This window comes from Dermacentor andersoni, chromosome 3 (assembly GCF_023375885.2).
Source record: "Dermacentor andersoni chromosome 3, qqDerAnde1_hic_scaffold, whole genome shotgun sequence".
In the NCBI taxonomy this organism is placed as follows: domain Eukaryota; kingdom Metazoa; phylum Arthropoda; class Arachnida; order Ixodida; family Ixodidae; genus Dermacentor; species Dermacentor andersoni.
In genome coordinates, this window is record NC_092816.1 from 72,129,027 (window position 1) to 72,146,788 (window position 17,762).

A 17,762-nucleotide genomic window follows, 5' to 3' on the forward strand; every position below is an offset into this window, starting at 1 on the left:
TACTCATATTGCGTCTGTACAGGCAGTTCAGAACGGAGCCACAAGAATAATTACTTACAGTCCACGCTTTTCTAATGCCACTTCCGTACTACACGAGAAAACATCCTTGCCATTTCTGGACTCACTAAATACAACCTACGTATTTTTTTCTACATACTTGTGAACAATGAACTACCATCGATCCCATTTTCACCATCTAGCCTGATGATTCATAGTACCACCAGATTTCTGTTGAATAGCAATTTTCTTTCACCAAGAATCCGCACTAACTATGGTAAACAGACTGCAGAATTCACTTCCATATCAATATGGAACACTCTTCCTTTCATAATGAAAAACGCAAGATCTTCATCACAATTTAAAAGAGAACTACAAATGCATTTTTTATTAACATACTAACGACAAGGATTACTGTAGTCGGCCTTTGTTGGCTTTACTTATTTTTCTTTTTCTTTTGTTTTTTTAAATAAACTGTTGGTATTTTGTTCCCGCACAATTTTCCCTGCTACCATGAGATATGCTAAACCTTGTTATTATTTGTAATCAATTCTGTATTTTGTTCTGTAACCGTTCTTTTCTTTTTGCTTGTATACTTCCTTATTATATGCTACTGTTGCTTTGAGATGTTAACTGTAATAACTGGTCTTGTACAGGAGGTCCCGATACAGCCTTTGACTATGGGACCTCCTTCTGGATACTAAATACCTGTAATGTGACCCAACTTCTAATAATAAATTCTGATTCTGATTCTGAAATCAGGTATGTGGACCTCAGGAATCTGTTCAGTTCATCAGTGCGCATTCTTGAGATTCACTGCTTGGGGAACTTCCAATGCGACAAACTAGTATTTGCTTCATCGGATTTGCCAGCGTCCGTCGAAGTGGGTTACGTGATGCACAGCGTCCAACCATTAATCCCGAGGCCTCTGCAGTGTCGGAAGTATCTCAAGATAGGCCACGTAAGCGCTGTGTGCCGAAATCAAGTGACCTGCCAGCGTTGCGGTGGGCAGCATGATACCGACTACTGTGAGGCACCTTCCATGACATGTCCCAACTGTACTGGGTCTCACGAAGCAATGTCGAAGGTCTGCCCGAAGATGCAACAGGAACTTCGTATTCTCCGAAAAACGGCAAGAGACCAATCTTGCCATCGAGGGGCTGTTCAATCGGTTCGCCGAAACAGACAACGCTCGCGTAAGAAGCGCCACCCAGTGACTTCAGAAGACCCGCATTGCGGGGTGCAGGGGCGGCGACAACCTCTGCATGTTTGTGCCGGCACCGAGGACGGTAACTGCGGCTATTGCAAATTCACGGTCGCTGAGAGCACAAGGCGAACATTCGTCGCCCCTGGGTGGCACAGACACGCGCAGTGGCCTTTGCTGTCCTGTTTCTATAGAAACACGGGCACGACGCCATTCCGTAGTGTTCCTTTACGTCGAGGAGTGGATGCTAAGGCTAGTAAACCCGACGACCCTACAGGCAAGCAAGAAGCCGAAGAGAATGACAAAAAAGTGTTGAAAAAATGCTGAAGCACCTGTTCGAACCAATGCGCGTGATTCTCCGTGGTCTCCAGACTCCAGCCGCTAAAAGCGCCGCGCATGTCCTCGCCGTACTGGAGCCACTTGCGCTGCTCTTGACCTAGCTTAAATACCTTTCTGGGCGCATGAGCTGATCACGAAGGAGAAGCCCACAGACAAGCTTCTTCGTTGCACGTTTATGTTAAGTTTCAATTAAATTCGGGACTCAACCAATGCTCTGGAAGGCCGACGACACTTCAGAATGACTTTTTTTAACATTGTTGATAACCATGAAAATGCTGAACTTGCCTTCGTCGTTGTGCACCCTTCTTATATGTCATCATCACCCCTCATTCTGTCTTTACGTCCCTGTTCCCCCCTCGCCCTGTGCAATGTAGCAAGCTAGAGCACGCTAGCCCAGGCAGACCTCTCTGCCTTCCTTCAAATAAATTCTCTCTCTCTGTAGAGAATACAAGTTTTGCGGTAACATAAAGCACACTTTCTCGTTTAAAATACGTATAGATTGCTTTAAGGGCAACTACGGGTGTGCAAATTTATACGCGGGGATAAGCGCAGCAGTGCTGTTTGTGTCCCATGGAGCCCCCGTCGAAAGCTCGTATACTGTGCCTTGTAAACATGACCGCAACTCCCTTGTCATAAATCTCAACAGAGCAAATTCGTTTCCGCCTACGATGCAATCACGAGGCAATCGGGAAGCAAGGTTCGATGCCATTACTGCGGAAGTTGATGGTGGTCAGACCTTGGCAATCGTTTCACCTTTCGCAAAAGGCGGCGATTGCTGACACCTTGAAGGCACTTACTTGTGCGAAAGCACGAAATGTTTGACAGCGAGACAAGAACGCAAGTACACGAGGACGAGCGCGTATTTGTGTTCTTGTCTCTCTGTCAAATGTTTCGCGCTTGCACGCAGCATTCTTCAACGCGAACAACCCCAATCAGCTACGTTATTTTGAAGGGAGCTTCTTTCTATTTGCCCGTCAGGAGCGAGCGCGGGGCGCCCGGACACACTTTGACTCAGCCACCTAGGAGGCAGGCGCTGGTGAATGCCAATCGGTTAACTAGAGGCACAGGAGGAATGTCTTTTCCATCTCGAGGCGCAACATTATCCACACGGGACACCGAGGCATCATCGTTCATCGAGTTCGAAGAATCAAGTTTATTGTAGGCCAGCTTACAGAAATGTTGGACACTTTGTGGAACACAACAAAAGTGGCGGAGTCCCACACGATTCTAACAGTATGCATTTGAACATTTCAATGGCAACTAGGTGAAACAGAGTTGTTTGTTTTCTAAAACAATTTTTCACACATAGATGAGAGCGACCCTGCATGATCATTTGATACATACACTCTAAAAAATTTCACACCCTTATGGGTGTAATACGGGTGTATTCATCTTTTCACCCTTGTAAACACCCTTGAAACACCCTTTTTTAATGGAAAAGGGTGTTCAACAAGAAAACACCCTTGGAACACCCCAGTCTTTCTAATATACACCCTAATTATAAGGGAGTAAGTGAACAAGCTTACAGTATATGATAAATGAACATTGCCAGTTAAGGCGTTGATATTGGCTTTACATGAAACGCGCGCTACCTGCGCTTGAATCAGGTAGCTGGAATGATTAGATCGGGGCATCTAGGCAGCAGCGCGCTGGCTCCGAACAGCGGTCAAAAATGAAGTTTCCCACTAATGTTGATATCGAATGGATGCCACTAACACGCAGACTTTGCATAGCCAGATATCTGCAAAAGGCTTGATATGATCAATGGCAAAATATTTACAATGCTATCACTGAATACTTAAAGGTGTGCAACCAGTTAGACTGGGAATTGTTAGGAGTGAGGGCTAACGGTAAATAGCTCACCAACTTACGGTTTGTAGATGACATTGGCATACTCAGCAAAGCTGCAGACTATTTGCAACAAACGTTTGAGGACCTTGGCGAAGAAAGTGTAAGAGTCTGATTGAGAGTTAGTATGCAGAAGAGAAAAGTAATGTTCCGCAGCCTGGCGAGAGAACGAATGTCATGGTCGGCAGTCAGCCTCTAGAACCTGCGCAGAAATACGTTTATTCAGGTTAATTACTCGCAGGGGCCTCTGATCAAGGAAATTAACAAAAATAAAAAATTAGCTGGAGAGCTTACGGCAGGCATTACTAAATCATGACCAGGGAGCTTACTGCTAATCATTGCTTTCTGCCGTTACTAACGTATGGGGCCGAAACTTGGAAGTTACCAAAGAAGCTTGGGAAGACGTTCAGGACCGCGCAACGAGCGATGGAATGAAAGTTATTAGGCATGACGATAATAGACTGGAGGACAGCGATCTGGATTAGGGAGCGAACGGGGATAGCTGATATTCTGGTTGACATTAAGAGGAAGAAGTCGTGCTTGGCAGACATTGCAATGCGTAAGGGAGAGAACTGCTGGTCTATTGGAGTTGCAGAATGGGTGCTAAGGGAAGGGAAGCACAGTCGAGGACGGCAGAGAATAATGTGGACGTGATGGAATTGGGAAACTTGAAGACACATGGAACCAGTTAGCACAAGACAGGGGTATTGGAGATCGCTGGAGAAGCTTTCGTCCTGCGATTGACTTCAAAATAAGCTGCTGCTGCTGATGATGATGATGTGACGACATCCATGCCAGCTTCGCGGCATGTCATTCATGTTATGACATGCATGCGTGTCATGCACGTTCTGATAGCTCGATTTGCGTCGATTGCGGGGTGGGGGGGGGGGGGGGGGGCTAGTAGCGGCGTAGCCAAGTGGGGCACGCCGGGCACTTGTAACGCTCACTAACAGTAAATTTTTTGCTACTATGGCAATGGCCCCGCTCCTTCCCCCTCCGCGGTCAATTGGGACCCCACCCCCCCCTCACACGAAAAAATTTTCTGGCTACACCACTGTGGGGAGGGGGGTGTAAGATTGCTCCAGACCCCTCCCCCTAACTTGTCAACGGAAACGGGGGAGTGTTGGGCCGCTGCCACCGGGCCGCAAGCCTTAGGCAGCCCAATTACCGGCTGCATTTCCCTTTGGACGTGAATCTGCCCTAATGTCATTACACTGTAGGATTCGTGGCGGTTCGAGGGCCCCCATGCGACAATAAAAAAAAACACATACAGCCATCAGCAAGTCTTAGCTTGAGCAGATCTTTGGGAGCTGGGCAAGACTCTCATAAAAAAAAAAAAAGCTTGGCACCCCTCTTACATGCATTGTCAACTCTGGGTCACCGCTGACTGCACATTTCCGGTAAAAAAAAATCACACAGGAACTCCTCTCAGATTTGTCTATGTATGCGTAAGCATTGTGACTCTTCCTCATCCACACGCAGTCCATGTCGTTATCAATGTTATGAGACTTGATCCGACGAGTATAAGCGACAGCGCTGCGGCGACACGAGCTGCTGTGGTCGGCGGCGCCAAGTGAATGGCGCAAGCAAAGTACTGCAGGTGGCGGGGCCAGGTGCGCTGTGACGTTACGTTCGTTTTGAGCCGTTATCGCTCTTTAGCACTTCTCAACCGCGTCGAACCATTATCAACCGTTCTCCGGCGGCGGCGGCGGCTGCTTGTGGCACGGCCGCGCGAACCGTATCTCGAAAGCGAACTGCAATTTGGACAGAGTGTGCCCACTGCTGAAAACTTCACGCGCTGTGTTCTCACCGTTTACTTCGCTTTGAAAACAGACGCGCGTACACCTATCTTGAAAGTGATCTGCGAAAAGAGCATAGTGCGGCATAAGCTGAGAGCTTCGTGAGCGCTGTGTTCTCGCCGCTTCAGTCGCGTTGAAGCGAGAGCTAGCACGAAGGTGAATTCACTCGCTGCTGCGGGTTCTATTTTGAAAGGTATCGTGCCGTACGGACTGACGGACGGATGGTTTTTATTTGTGGGTAATTATAGAAATGCTTACGTTATAAAAAAAATCGCAGGGTTCGCGGATGTCGCGATAACAACCAACTCCGTCTTGATCGCCCTCTCCCCACCCCGGGAAAAGGGACACTACGCCTCTACCTCAGTTGAAGAAACGATGATGAAACGTTAACGACAAGAACGGCATATTCTAACGCGTTGTCTTATGGCCTCCGAGATTTGCGCGCAAAGCTGGCGCGCGCGAACTTGGGGGGCCATAATTGGCTGCTTAATAGCATTAAAGGACAATAAGATAATACCAAACGACACAGTAAAAATGCAAACAAAGAACTGATCTTCGCTATACTGTTTGGGGAAAAGAAATAAAAAATTAGACAGCCGCAACACACGCCACTAAAGCCACCAACGCCGGCATAACGCGGAACCAACAGTTGGCAACATTCATTCGCGCTTCATTGTCCGCTTCGTCTCCGCAACGAGAGCCGCCATCCTTTCGCGCCGGCCGTATTGTCATAGTTTTGTTTTTCTGCAAGTCCGCGCACGCAGCTCATCGGTAGCTGCACAGGTGCACGGCGTCGCATTGCGACCTGCGGCATTTTCTCGTGTTCGCGCAATCGGTGTGAAACATGTCGCATGTGAAATATTTGATAGAAGTGCCTCACGTCCAAGTCAAGCCGCCGTACGGGTGTATGGCTGTGTGCCCCGTTCTCGGAAGCGTCGACGGGTTTCCGGCATGCGGATTTCAGGTACGTACGTGCAAATGCGTTTCGCCCTCCTATTGAGCTCCGGAGCAAAGCGTGCAATATTTCATGTGAAAGATGCAGTGCCCGTCATCATGGTGTGAATTTCGAGCGGGAAACCAGAACTGTGGCACTTAGAGCACACCGCGGCTGCTAAGTCAGCGTTGAAATTGTATACGTTACCGTAATATGTTGCTGTCTGTCTAATCTGCGGCTTGTGGACAGCTAGCCCATTGACTTTTGCTTGTGGCAGCGATAGGTATATAAATGGAAGCGGTAATAATTTTCGAGAGCAGACAGTTGTTTCGCGCGATGTTTGGTCGTGTTCATGGCGTTATGAAAGCTAGAAAACTAACTGGCTTGATCGTGCTTAGTTCCAACTCTAAGGGGCGTAACGTTGGCGCTGTATATGTTTGTTTTCTGTGCCGCGAGTACCACTTTCATGCTTTTGTTGCATGAGAGTGGTAGCTGCTGCATGCCGTCTGGGCAGAATACAATAAAAGCAATTTCCTCACTTTCATACGTATGCAATGTGACGTAACAAAATTTCCAGCGTTTTATTCGGAGCGTAAATGTCCAGTATAGTTTAGTAAGAAACTCAAATTCTGTCTTAGCTTAGTAGGCGTGAAACAAGTGAAACTCTCATTCCTTTTTGAATTGTTCGCCCAAACCGCACCGCCCGCAGATGCGTCATCGGGTAATTGACAGTAGCTTCGCTACGTGAGTTGTGTTATGCGCCAATATTGCCCGGTTAAGTATCCTGTTAATTTATGCCGACGCTCGTTCATCTTGATTTTAAGCGATTACTATCCCCGAGTACCGGGTGATGCCAAACTTGCTGTGAGGTGTAGCAAACGCGGGAAATTCAAAGTGGCGTGGCTGCAAGTTCCTGTTTTTTACGTTTCTTGCATTCAAAGCCAACAGACACAGTATCACTGATTTATTTCCATTCCTGCTGTACTTGATCAATCTAATGTGACAACTGCATTTGCTCTTTAATGTTCTCCATTTATGTGTATTCAGCTTGGCTGCCAGAAAATGCTTGAATTTTTTTCAGTATCCAAGTGACGAAATATTTCACTTACGGCCGTGTGTGAAACACGCAAGATGACAAAACTGATAGCAAAATGATGAAATGTTTCTTTTATAGCGTTTGGACTCGACTTTTGGTGATGATGTCGATCGACCTTGGGCCTGGTGACAGCACACCCGACATGGCCAAAGTGCAGCCTATCAGTTGAGTGCCCCCGAGTGGACCATCAACATCGGAAAATGAAACAGAGCCAGGTAGGGGCAATTTTTACTTTGGAACAGAATACTGACAGCTGCCTCTTTTTTTAAGAACTAAATAACATATTTACAAACCCATCCTTTCTCTTTGTGCAGCCTACATAGAATTGTTTTTTGCTTGTTATACAGATCTTCAGAAAGCAGTTCTTCTGAACCCTTTCTGCATGCACAAATAAATAAAGAGGAGTGCACTTTCTGAAGAAATTGATGCACTGAAATGTGCGTTCGACACACAATGAGGTGCAAAATAACCAATAACATTAAAGCGGTAAAAAAAACAAGTTTGAAACATGTTCTAACATCATAACCCGCCTTGGCATACGGATCTAAATATAACAGCAACAGAGGTGCATGCAGAGAAGTGTTTGTAAATGTTTGCAAGATATGTACGTTGTCTAAGAAATTGTTTTTGCTTACTCGGAGCTTCTTGGTGCCGTGGCAGTGCAGTAAAAGCTCAAAATGATGCGCCTGCTCCTAATAAAGCACCTTTAGATTTTAAAATTAAATTATGGGCTTTTACATTCCAAAGGCACAACCTGAAGTTTTGGGAACCTGGCCTTCTTTAATGTACACCCGAATCTAAGTGCATAAGTGTTATTGCATTTTACCCCCATTGGAGGGCAGCTGCCATGGCCTACATTGAAGTTAGGACCAGCATGACTGAGCAGCATGGCATCATAGTAAGTGGGCTATAACACCAGGTCAAAAATGAGAAATACTGCTTAGAAATACCAACTTCTTGGCTCACAAGCACTTTGCACTAAGTTAAAGGAGTATGGAGTACTGACAGCGACCACTTATGTACCAATTTGTTTTTAGGCTGACTCTGTTATTAGGGTGCGAAGCTTCAATTAGTCAAAACCAGCCTAAATTACAGCACCAGCTCAAAACACGCACCAGGTATAGCTGGATTTGGACATGAAAATGGAGTTAATTCATGTCGCCGAAAATGGAGGTGGCAGTCACACTATTTCATGCATTTTGCCTAAAACATAGTCAATAATAATTAATTAATTTCTAAAATATCCTTTTCAAAAAGTTTTTTTCAAGCATGAAAGGAGGAGCCAAATGGTGTTCAGGTGCACGAGTGGTTAGTTGCATGGCACTTTTCGCATGTATTCGCTGGCTTCTTTCAAGCTTGAAAAAGAAACTTGTTGCACCTATTGAGCAGTAGAAAGCTGGATTGGTAATTTTTCAGGATGCTCTACAATTTTTGCACTGACACTCTTGCTTTGAATATAATATTTGAGCAGTTAAATAATCGTTAATAACTAATTACCTAATTAGGAAAAATGCAAGAATTGGTTTCACTTCCTCAAAACAATGGCAAACGACATTACCTTGGTGCTGTCCAGCTACGTGGCACTTTTACATATTTAAAGCGTGCACATGTCAGACAGACCACCTGGTAATTACAAGGCATATATAGCAGTGGCTAAGTTGTGTGAGCCAGCCATGTGTAGCGAATCATGCGAAACAGCCATGTTTCTTTGACTTAAGGGCATGATAAGATTTACATGCTCGACACCTTGTATCAGTGGGTTCTAGGCCTGTTCATAGTTTAGCTGCTACATAAACAATATTTCTCCACGTGTAAGCTCATATGCATCTTTCAAGTATATTCCCTCATGTGTCCAAAATAAACCATCCTCGCGCTTCCTTCATTATGTCTTCATCTGTTGCTGTGCTAAATTTTTAACATGCAACTGCACAAATTTTCATCTAGTTTTCATATTTCCTCGTTGTTTGGTGGCTTTATTTCTGAACAAGTTGTTTTCGTTAAACCCTGTTGCACACAGCAGTACACAGCATTTCTGCCTAGAGTGGGAATTTTTTTTTTCAGATTGACATTAATACACCTTGCCTGGGCAATGTAAGGCATTCTACATAACACGGCCCTGCAATAATGTTTTGTATTGCATTCCAGCATCATGCAAAAGCTGTTTACTTACCAGATTAGAATATGTATAAGTGTTGGAAGTAACAGAACTGGAAGAAGCCAGCAGATAATGAGGCCAAGGAAAGCATACAGGAACATGTTTTAAGTTTTTTATATGAAGTATAGAAATGATAAATTCTAGGTAAATGAAAGTGGATTAAAAGATATCCACCTGTGGGGGAGGAACGGACCCATAACCTTCACATTACGCATGTGATATACTAACCACTGTGGTACTACGGCCGTGTTCGAGCGTCGACAATCTGAGGGGCCGTTGTGGACGGTTGAATGCTGCCTCGGTGGCACAGTGGTTAGTGCATCGCATGCCTAATGCAAATGCTGTAGGTTCGTTCTCCCCCCATGCCTGTTTTTTTTATCATTTTCATTTCCCTTTATCATTTCTACATTTAAATAGAAAATTACAAATAAGTTTCCACGTGCCTTCCCTGGCATCTTCCAGCTGTGATTCAGAAAAAGTTTGACCCTCAGTATCCTTTCTTCTCATTTGGAATAACAGGAGCTTCATTTTAAAAATAATGAGTTCACTTTGTTCAGCATCTCAATGTGGTCTCAAATCTTATCACAGCATGTGTATTACTAAGTGAAGTTTTTGTTAAGATGATGATATAGCATGGGACCTAATTAGTAGCCTTTGTGTTCAGATATATGACTAGTCTAATAAATATGATTTTAAGAAGCACTTCTAACATGGTCTGATCATGTGTTTAAAAAAACTAATCTAGCATGATTTCAGGTATAACTGTTGCCCCTGAAAAATATTTGGATCATCTGCATTGGTATTGTTTTTAGAGAGCACCAATACTGCTTTGGTTGAAGTAGCCTCGTGGAACATGAAGCATCACTTCTTGCTGAGTCAAGGAAATATCTGCATATCTGAGGTGCATGTGTCATATGCTCGAATGCTGTTTAAAGGCTGCTAATAAGAAAATTACTTCACTTGCCTTCCAGAGATTGCTTCAGTAGTCTATGCTACTCGATCATAAACATTTTACCAGAGTGAACATTCATCACAGTTTGCTTTGCAATGTTTATGCAATATACCACAATTGCCTACTAGACATGTGACTGCACTAAAACTTGGAATTAATGACCAGTAAGATTTATGGGACAGCAAAACTTGTGTTTATTTCTCCAGAACAAAGTGCCAGGCACTTCGGTTATTTCTGCCATAGAGTTTCTTACAGTAATTACTAGAGGGAACTCTGGCGCTCCAGTCGTACCACCATGGGAATGATGGGAAGCACATGGATTTGTCTGATATTCGTGCTTGTAAATTCAGACGTTCTTGTGGCTTCGTATATTATACGCTATATAAATCTTATTGTCGTAAATTTCAGCGCAGTCTATACTCTTCGAAGTGCAGAATACGGCGCCAACACGCACAATTGCTATTAATTGCAACGATTGAGCTTGTCCAGGTGGCCAAATCGAAAGGCGCCAGGCGTCTCAAGGCACTGGTATGCCCGTGATAACTTCATCAGGGCGTTGCACTCGCTTGTCGTTACATGCCTCCGTGGCTTAATGGTTTCAATATCAGACTTCTGCTCTAGAGTTCCTGTGTCTGAATCCTGTCGTCGGACGATTTTAATGTTTATTTATTTATTACACAGTATATTGTTGAAAATTACTAGTTTACAAAGTCACAAAGCCGCTTGAAGCCAAACAGACGAAGTTTAGGCAAATCCATGTACTTCCCATAATTTCCATGCTGGTACAGCCGTTCTCGTTTGATCTCCTGTAGACACTAATGTCGGAGTTACCTCTAGTAAGTATTGTATGAAACTGATTTCTGCAATTCACTCTTGCAGAAGCGGCACCACACCTGCTGCGTAAACATGCACTACCTTTCGTCCAAGTGCAGGGAATGCTGTGAACTCGCCCTGTACAAAGCCTGCACTAAGTAAAACAAATCACCACGTGCAGTTGCTGTCACGTTGAACTGGTGGAATGAGTATTGAAATGCAGCACCTCCTGAACTAGTTCAGGAAGTGCAGGTTAATCAAGTGGAGATTATATAGTAACAGAAGTTGAGTGATTCTGCATTACATTCACGAAATATACTTCATGATACTTTTCCATTTATTTCCTCAGTTATTAAGAATCCATTTTGCATTGTTGGACAAAACTACAGAATGCCAACATATTTTCTAGCATTCACTGGTAGCAAACATGTCAAAACTTGTTCTAGTTTCTGGATTGCCGCTTCAACCGTTAACCCCCTAGTTAATTCCGGAAAAATGTACAAAATTTTCCAAATTTTTTACGTACTCAATTCTTCGGTGTCATTCTCATTCTAAAAATAATTACTTCATTGGTCTCTGGTTAGAAATAACACAAAAATAAGAGCTGCTCTTGAGGGCAGCTTTCCCTCAATGCCGACTGTAACTCATCTTTGACAATAACAGCAGCATAACACCGGGCAGAAAGAGTGCGACTCGTCATTGGCGATATTGGTACTACCTGCAGTCACTAGTACAGCTTGGGATCAAGGGTTAAAGGTTGCGACTTCGTTGCTGCCCAATTTTAATTCTGCAGCTGTTACACTTGGGTGTATCATGTGTATGTACGTGAGCATGCATTAAAATGACTTCACGCTAGAGCAAAGCAACTGTAGCGCAGAGAGGCATTAGTCATCTTTATATATTTGCTTTGTAAAGATGCGCTAAGTTTATCTTTTGCAATATAGACTTGGTGCTCTTTGGCCAAAGATGACCTTGTGCTACTAAAACCTATCAATTAGCTTTTTGCAGTAGCAGGTGCTTATTCCTTTTTCGGGATTGGTGTGTAAGTTTTAATTTGTTTTTCTTGAACTGTGCAATTCCCACTCAGAGGACTGCATGTCATCTGAGGTGTTCCTTTTTCAATCAAGAATGTTGAGGTTGTGTTTGTGAAACTCGATTTCTTGCCTAAAACGAGCTTGTACAAATTGACCAAGCTGATAATTCTACCTGCTTATATATGAAATATGTTGCGGTTATGAACCCTCATAACGAATGACACATAGTATAAAAATTTTAACTATTAAAACCATTTAATGAAATTTTTCATGTTTTTCGCGTTCGTGTTCACTTCTCTACTCTCGTGTCCTGTCTGCATGCCTCACCTCTTTTTTACCACAATGCAGGGGGAAAAGGTTCCGGTAACACCATGCATTCAGTATGGTGACCCAGACGTGTATGCAAGCAATCTCCTTCATGTGGACCAAGAACTACTCTGCAGTGTCTCGCAGACTTCCATGCGAAGTCCTCAACATTCTCGTCTCATTGGAATGGCTGCTCATCTATCTGCGTGTCCATCACCAAGACGGCCACTTGTAAAGCTCCTGTACCCGTTTAAGAAAGCTTAATGATTTTTTTATTTAGTTTTCATGGTTGGCCGTAGAATCTTAACATTTTTTATGTTTATAACATTTTTACCTGGCACAAAGTGGTGCAATAACTTTAAACCAGTGTAATGTATTTAAGTGATGCTCACTCTAATGCCTATCTGGTTTTGTTAGTGTTTAAGAAATTTGTATGTCTGATGAGGTAAGAGCATTTGAATTTGTCATCGTGGCTCGTTTCAATGAGCTGCTAGGAAAAAAGTCGCAAAACTTATCACACGCCAGTTGTAGCATTTTTTTTTCATGACTATAGTATACACGTTTCAAAAGATGGAAAGTGGGGAAAAAAACCTGAAGAACATAATCATCCTAGGATTGTCATGTCCTTACAACTCTGCAATGATAATGCCTCATACATCTTGGGAGCACATTGGTCACAATGCCTGCAGGTATACTTGATAAGAGAATAGCTTGCACCCAGATTTGCCACACAGTTGATGGCTGATGGCTTTTGTTTGTCGTCTTCATGTTACTACTATGTATTCAATATTCATTTAGATGTAAAGGACACTAGAGGCACTGAAGTACCAAATGGCACTTGCATTTCAGGGGACAAAGTGCCCAGCATGCCTGTCACAAAACGTGTTCTAGGGGCTACCTTGCCTCTATAGGTAAATGGATACCAGATGCTCTGTGTACAGTGTAATCGGTGTACTTGTCTGGAGTGCTTGAAAGATGTGCTACGGGCTGTACTGGCACTGTCTGAAGATAATGCATGGTTCTAGAAAGCCTGCAGCCGAGCATCTGCCACCATACTGAAGGAACTGTCCTAATTTTGTTGATGTTGAAATGTAGGAGCTGCAATGAATAGTTGTGAATGTGGCAGTGCTGCCAAACTAAAGCACAAATTACACACCTCGACTCACGCAATGCACTCTGAAAGTTTTGCTACGTGGTACCTGTGTTTGCTGCCTGACCTTATGGCACCTTTACGAGCAATCGCAGGTGATTGCAGCTGCTGAGGCTTTATCAACTGGCAAGTTGAAAAAATAATGCTGTGCCACCAGTGTGGCTGCACATTTCGAGATGCAAGCTATCTTGAACCAGGTGTTCGGTAGACAGTACCTGTGCAGCCAAAACATGGTGTTTGAGCCCTATAGGCAACTACGTTCACAACTGCCCACAAGTGTGCTGTCGGAACAGAAAGTTGAGAACAAGCAGCATTTTTACCGGGGTTCAAACATTAGTGCAAGTCATTCTTTCACCAAGGCTGGTAATCATGCATATGTAATGAGAACAGGGCATTTGTTACACACAAGGCGTCATGTGTCAAGTTTAATTAGATCAGTAATCTATGAGATGGAATTATAAAAAGTGTACCTTTCATTCCTCAGTGGTCTCTTGGAGAGATGACCATTTCCGGCAGTTTAGTTTTGCCTTCTTATGTCTAGATTTGGTGTGCATATTGCAACTATAACTAACAGTCAGTGCTCTGTCCTGCCCAGTTTTTATGCTGCTTTTGTGATATTTGCAATATTTTGCAGTTCAGCTGCAAAATATTGTCTACAGTATTATATATTGTCTCTGCAAGTATATGTCTTTACTATTACTAGTTCTCATGTTCAACTTTTGTGCAGTGCTCACTAGTTATTACTAGCCATGTTTTGTTCACACGTGCTCTTGGATTGTTGCGCGAAGTGACACGGACACAGACTACAAGCAGACAGGACGAGCGTTAACTCTCAACTAAATATTTCTTGAAACGACGAACATATATATAAAGTGATTGCAGGAAACCGCAGCATAAGAACATGACAAGGTATGAAGAAATCAGTTAAACATATCAGGAAGTAGGGAAGTCAAAAAAGGAAACAACAAAAAGACACTACTTCAAATTAACACACGTGTTGTGAAGATACTGAAATTCGCATTCTAACAGACAAAGATGCATGGCTAATGCAAGTCTCCTAATCTTTTAATGTGGCATGCCTTGATTATTTCCCGTGTGGTTTGACATTTGTCTCGAAAGAATTTTTGTGTCTTCAAACAAAGGTTTACAACCGCAATTGAAACAATGTGATGCTAGATGTGAAGCATTATGGTTGTAAAGTGAATGTTTGTTTTCTTTTAGTCTAATATTAATGCACCTGCCACTCTGTACAATGTAAGTCTTCCCGCACTTGAGAGGATACTGATAAACTATACCAGTGTTACAAGGCACAAAAAGGGACACATGTCTAACGCCGCAATTATCTTTTCTGTTTTGCCACCCTGTTCAAGTTTCCTATTTATCATAGGCACATGGTAGACAACTTGGGGGGCCGAGAAAACATTATCCACATCATATGTATGGACCACGTTCCATAAACCATCTGATAATCTATGTATATAGGGCACCACAGCAAACCTTCTTTTTCTGTTTTTCTTGTTTCTTAGCCTGGCCTTTTACCCATTTTCAAAGCTTTTTGCAGGTTAGTGATAATAAATGCACAGGATAACTAGCCTTCTCGAGCCTATTTGTTGTGAAAAACTGTTTCATATTGTGTGGACATGACTAGCTTACTCAGCTCTTAAGTTTGCCATTACTAATGTCCACAACATGAAACAAAGTTTTTCACAACAAATAGATAGAGAGGCATTCCACATTAAAAGATTGGGAGAGACTTACATTAGTCATGCATCTTTGTCTCTGTTGGGATGCGAATTTCAGTATCTTCAGAACACGTGTGTTAATCTGAAGTAGTCTTTTTGTTGTTTCCTTTTTTACTTCCTTACTTCCTGATATGTTTAACTGATGTCTCCATACCTTGTCATGTTCTTACGCTGCGGTTTTTTGCAGTCACCTATATATATATATGTTCTTCGTTTCAATAAAAATTTAGTTGAGAGTTAGCGCTCATCCTGGTCTGCTTCTAGTGTGTGTACGTGTCACTTCGCGCTACAATCCAAGATCATGTTACTGTACCAACTCGCCCAACTTTCTATCCTTGTATTAACATAGACACACTCAGACTTGTTCTTACTTATGTGACCGGTTATTTTTGTACTTTATAATAAGATGCAGTGCTCTTCAAATGAAAACATGTGATAGTTCGTAGTGAGATTATTCTAAAAAACTTTTCTGCTTAAAATTTATTTGAACAAGCCTGTGCCATTATTCGGTGCTTATGTCTTTGTATTGGTATGGTTTTACTCATCTTCATTTTTACTTTTAAAATGTGCAAACATTATTATGTAAGCATTTCTCTTTAATGAAATAATAAATACTTTTCTTATTACATTTCGTCACAAATTTTACAATGATTTTGTTCAATTAGGTAAGCTTAGACTAGCTGATTGTTATTATGATAGCTTAACTTACTATGCCTGTGGGATATTCAATGCAAGCACATGGTGAAAAATAAACTAAATTATTGGGTATAAGCAGGTCACTGGCAGTAAATGGAGCATACATATATTTCAGGAAATAGTGCATGCTTATATATTGAACAGCATGCACAGCTACACATGCTGTTTTGTTCGTAAATGCTGAAACAATATTCGAAGTGGAAGTGCTTTGTTGCACTTTGTTCTTTGGCTTTCAGTGCTACCTTTAAGTCATATATGTGAAAGTACTAGTAGAAGCATCCCGTGGAGATAAATGACAACTTTGATGAATAGAGGTATAAAATGTGTGCTTAAAACGGCAAAAAACTGCTTCACAGGCAAACGTATGCTTCTGTAGTACTGCACTTGTTACCGTCGCCAATCCATGCATTGCTTGCGCTCTATTGCATTCAATATGAGCTACGACAACGAGCTGTGGTGTCTTTCCCTCCTGGTCGAGGTGGTGTTGCGAAAATTTTTGACCAAGTGGAGGTTTTTAATTATTTCTGAAATGCATGCAACCATGCTTTTGGCTGTGTGCTGTTTCCACGGAGTGATAAGTACTGGTGCACCAAGGTGCGGGAGATCCTGTGTCCTTTGTGCAGCGCGCGTTGTTATTGCGCTCTGCATCCTGCCGGCAGTGTACTATCACTGCAGAGGAAGATTACAAAAAGCATAGGATGTGTGCATTTCTGCGATCATGAGACTTAAATTTTTTGCCTGAAAGGGTCGCACGTTATGCTACCACATGACGGACCAGAAGCGCAATATGACGACGCCTCACAGATTCTGGCTCATACTGAACAAGGTAGTACCATAGCTAAGGCTTGGCAGCATTCACAACAGCTAGTCTGCCCATTAACTACATGGCTGTAGTGAACGCTAAAATACTTGCAGGGATAACACCCTTTCGGAAGGGTGTTCTCCATGCTACACCCATATTGAAAGGGTGGTGTCTGTGTTACACCCCGTATAGAAAGGGTGTCGTTTGTTTTACACCCATAGGCAAGGTGACGTCATATTAACACCCCTTCTTTTATGGGGTGTTAATTTGCATCCCTTTGCTTGGGGTGTAGCAATACACCCAAAAAGGGTGTCACCCATGGGACAAGTCATTTACACCCTTAAGGGTGTTAAAATTTTTAGAGTGTAAAGACATCAGATATTCAGTGATAACTATAACTATGCGGTTTATGGGTCGCACATGACTTGATATATTCAGAATTGACACTTTCCGTGTGTGATAACAGTGTAACCTGCCCTGGCGCCTTTTCCCTTCGCATCGAGGCCACAGGTGTGCATCTTGTGAGCGTGCGCGCGCAAACGCACGTGGTTCCGCGCGCGCCTCTTCTATAGCGTGGGACACGCGTTACAGATGGCAGGCTGGCGAGGAAGCGCGTCTATGCACGTTCGTCTATGCACGTCTATGCACGTGCGTCTATGCACGTCGACATGGGCGTTTGGGTATTCGTTCGCAGACCCCATTTCGCACGTGCGGCATCGTTTCGAATGAGTCGGACAATCTTTATCTGCATTAAAGCCAAAGGGTGGGTGGGCAGACCGACGCCAAAGTGTTCTCTTGGGGATACGCGGTGTGCTGGAACAAGCTTTTACAGCGAGGCTGGTTTGCAACTGTAGGTGCGGTGAAAAACGCGGCTTCGAAACACCCGCTCCGAACG

The 17,762-nt window shown here is 43.2% G+C and overlaps 1 long non-coding RNA gene across 1 annotated transcript; it reads left to right on the forward strand.

Moving 5' to 3' along the window:
- Positions 1-5,711: 5,711 nt before the first annotated feature.
- Positions 5,712-7,716, forward strand: LOC140216357 (uncharacterized). Its single transcript, XR_011893001.1, has 2 exons — positions 5,712-6,151; positions 7,296-7,716. It is a non-coding gene; the product is annotated as an uncharacterized lncRNA (long non-coding RNA).
- Positions 7,717-17,762: the final 10,046 nt, after the last annotated feature.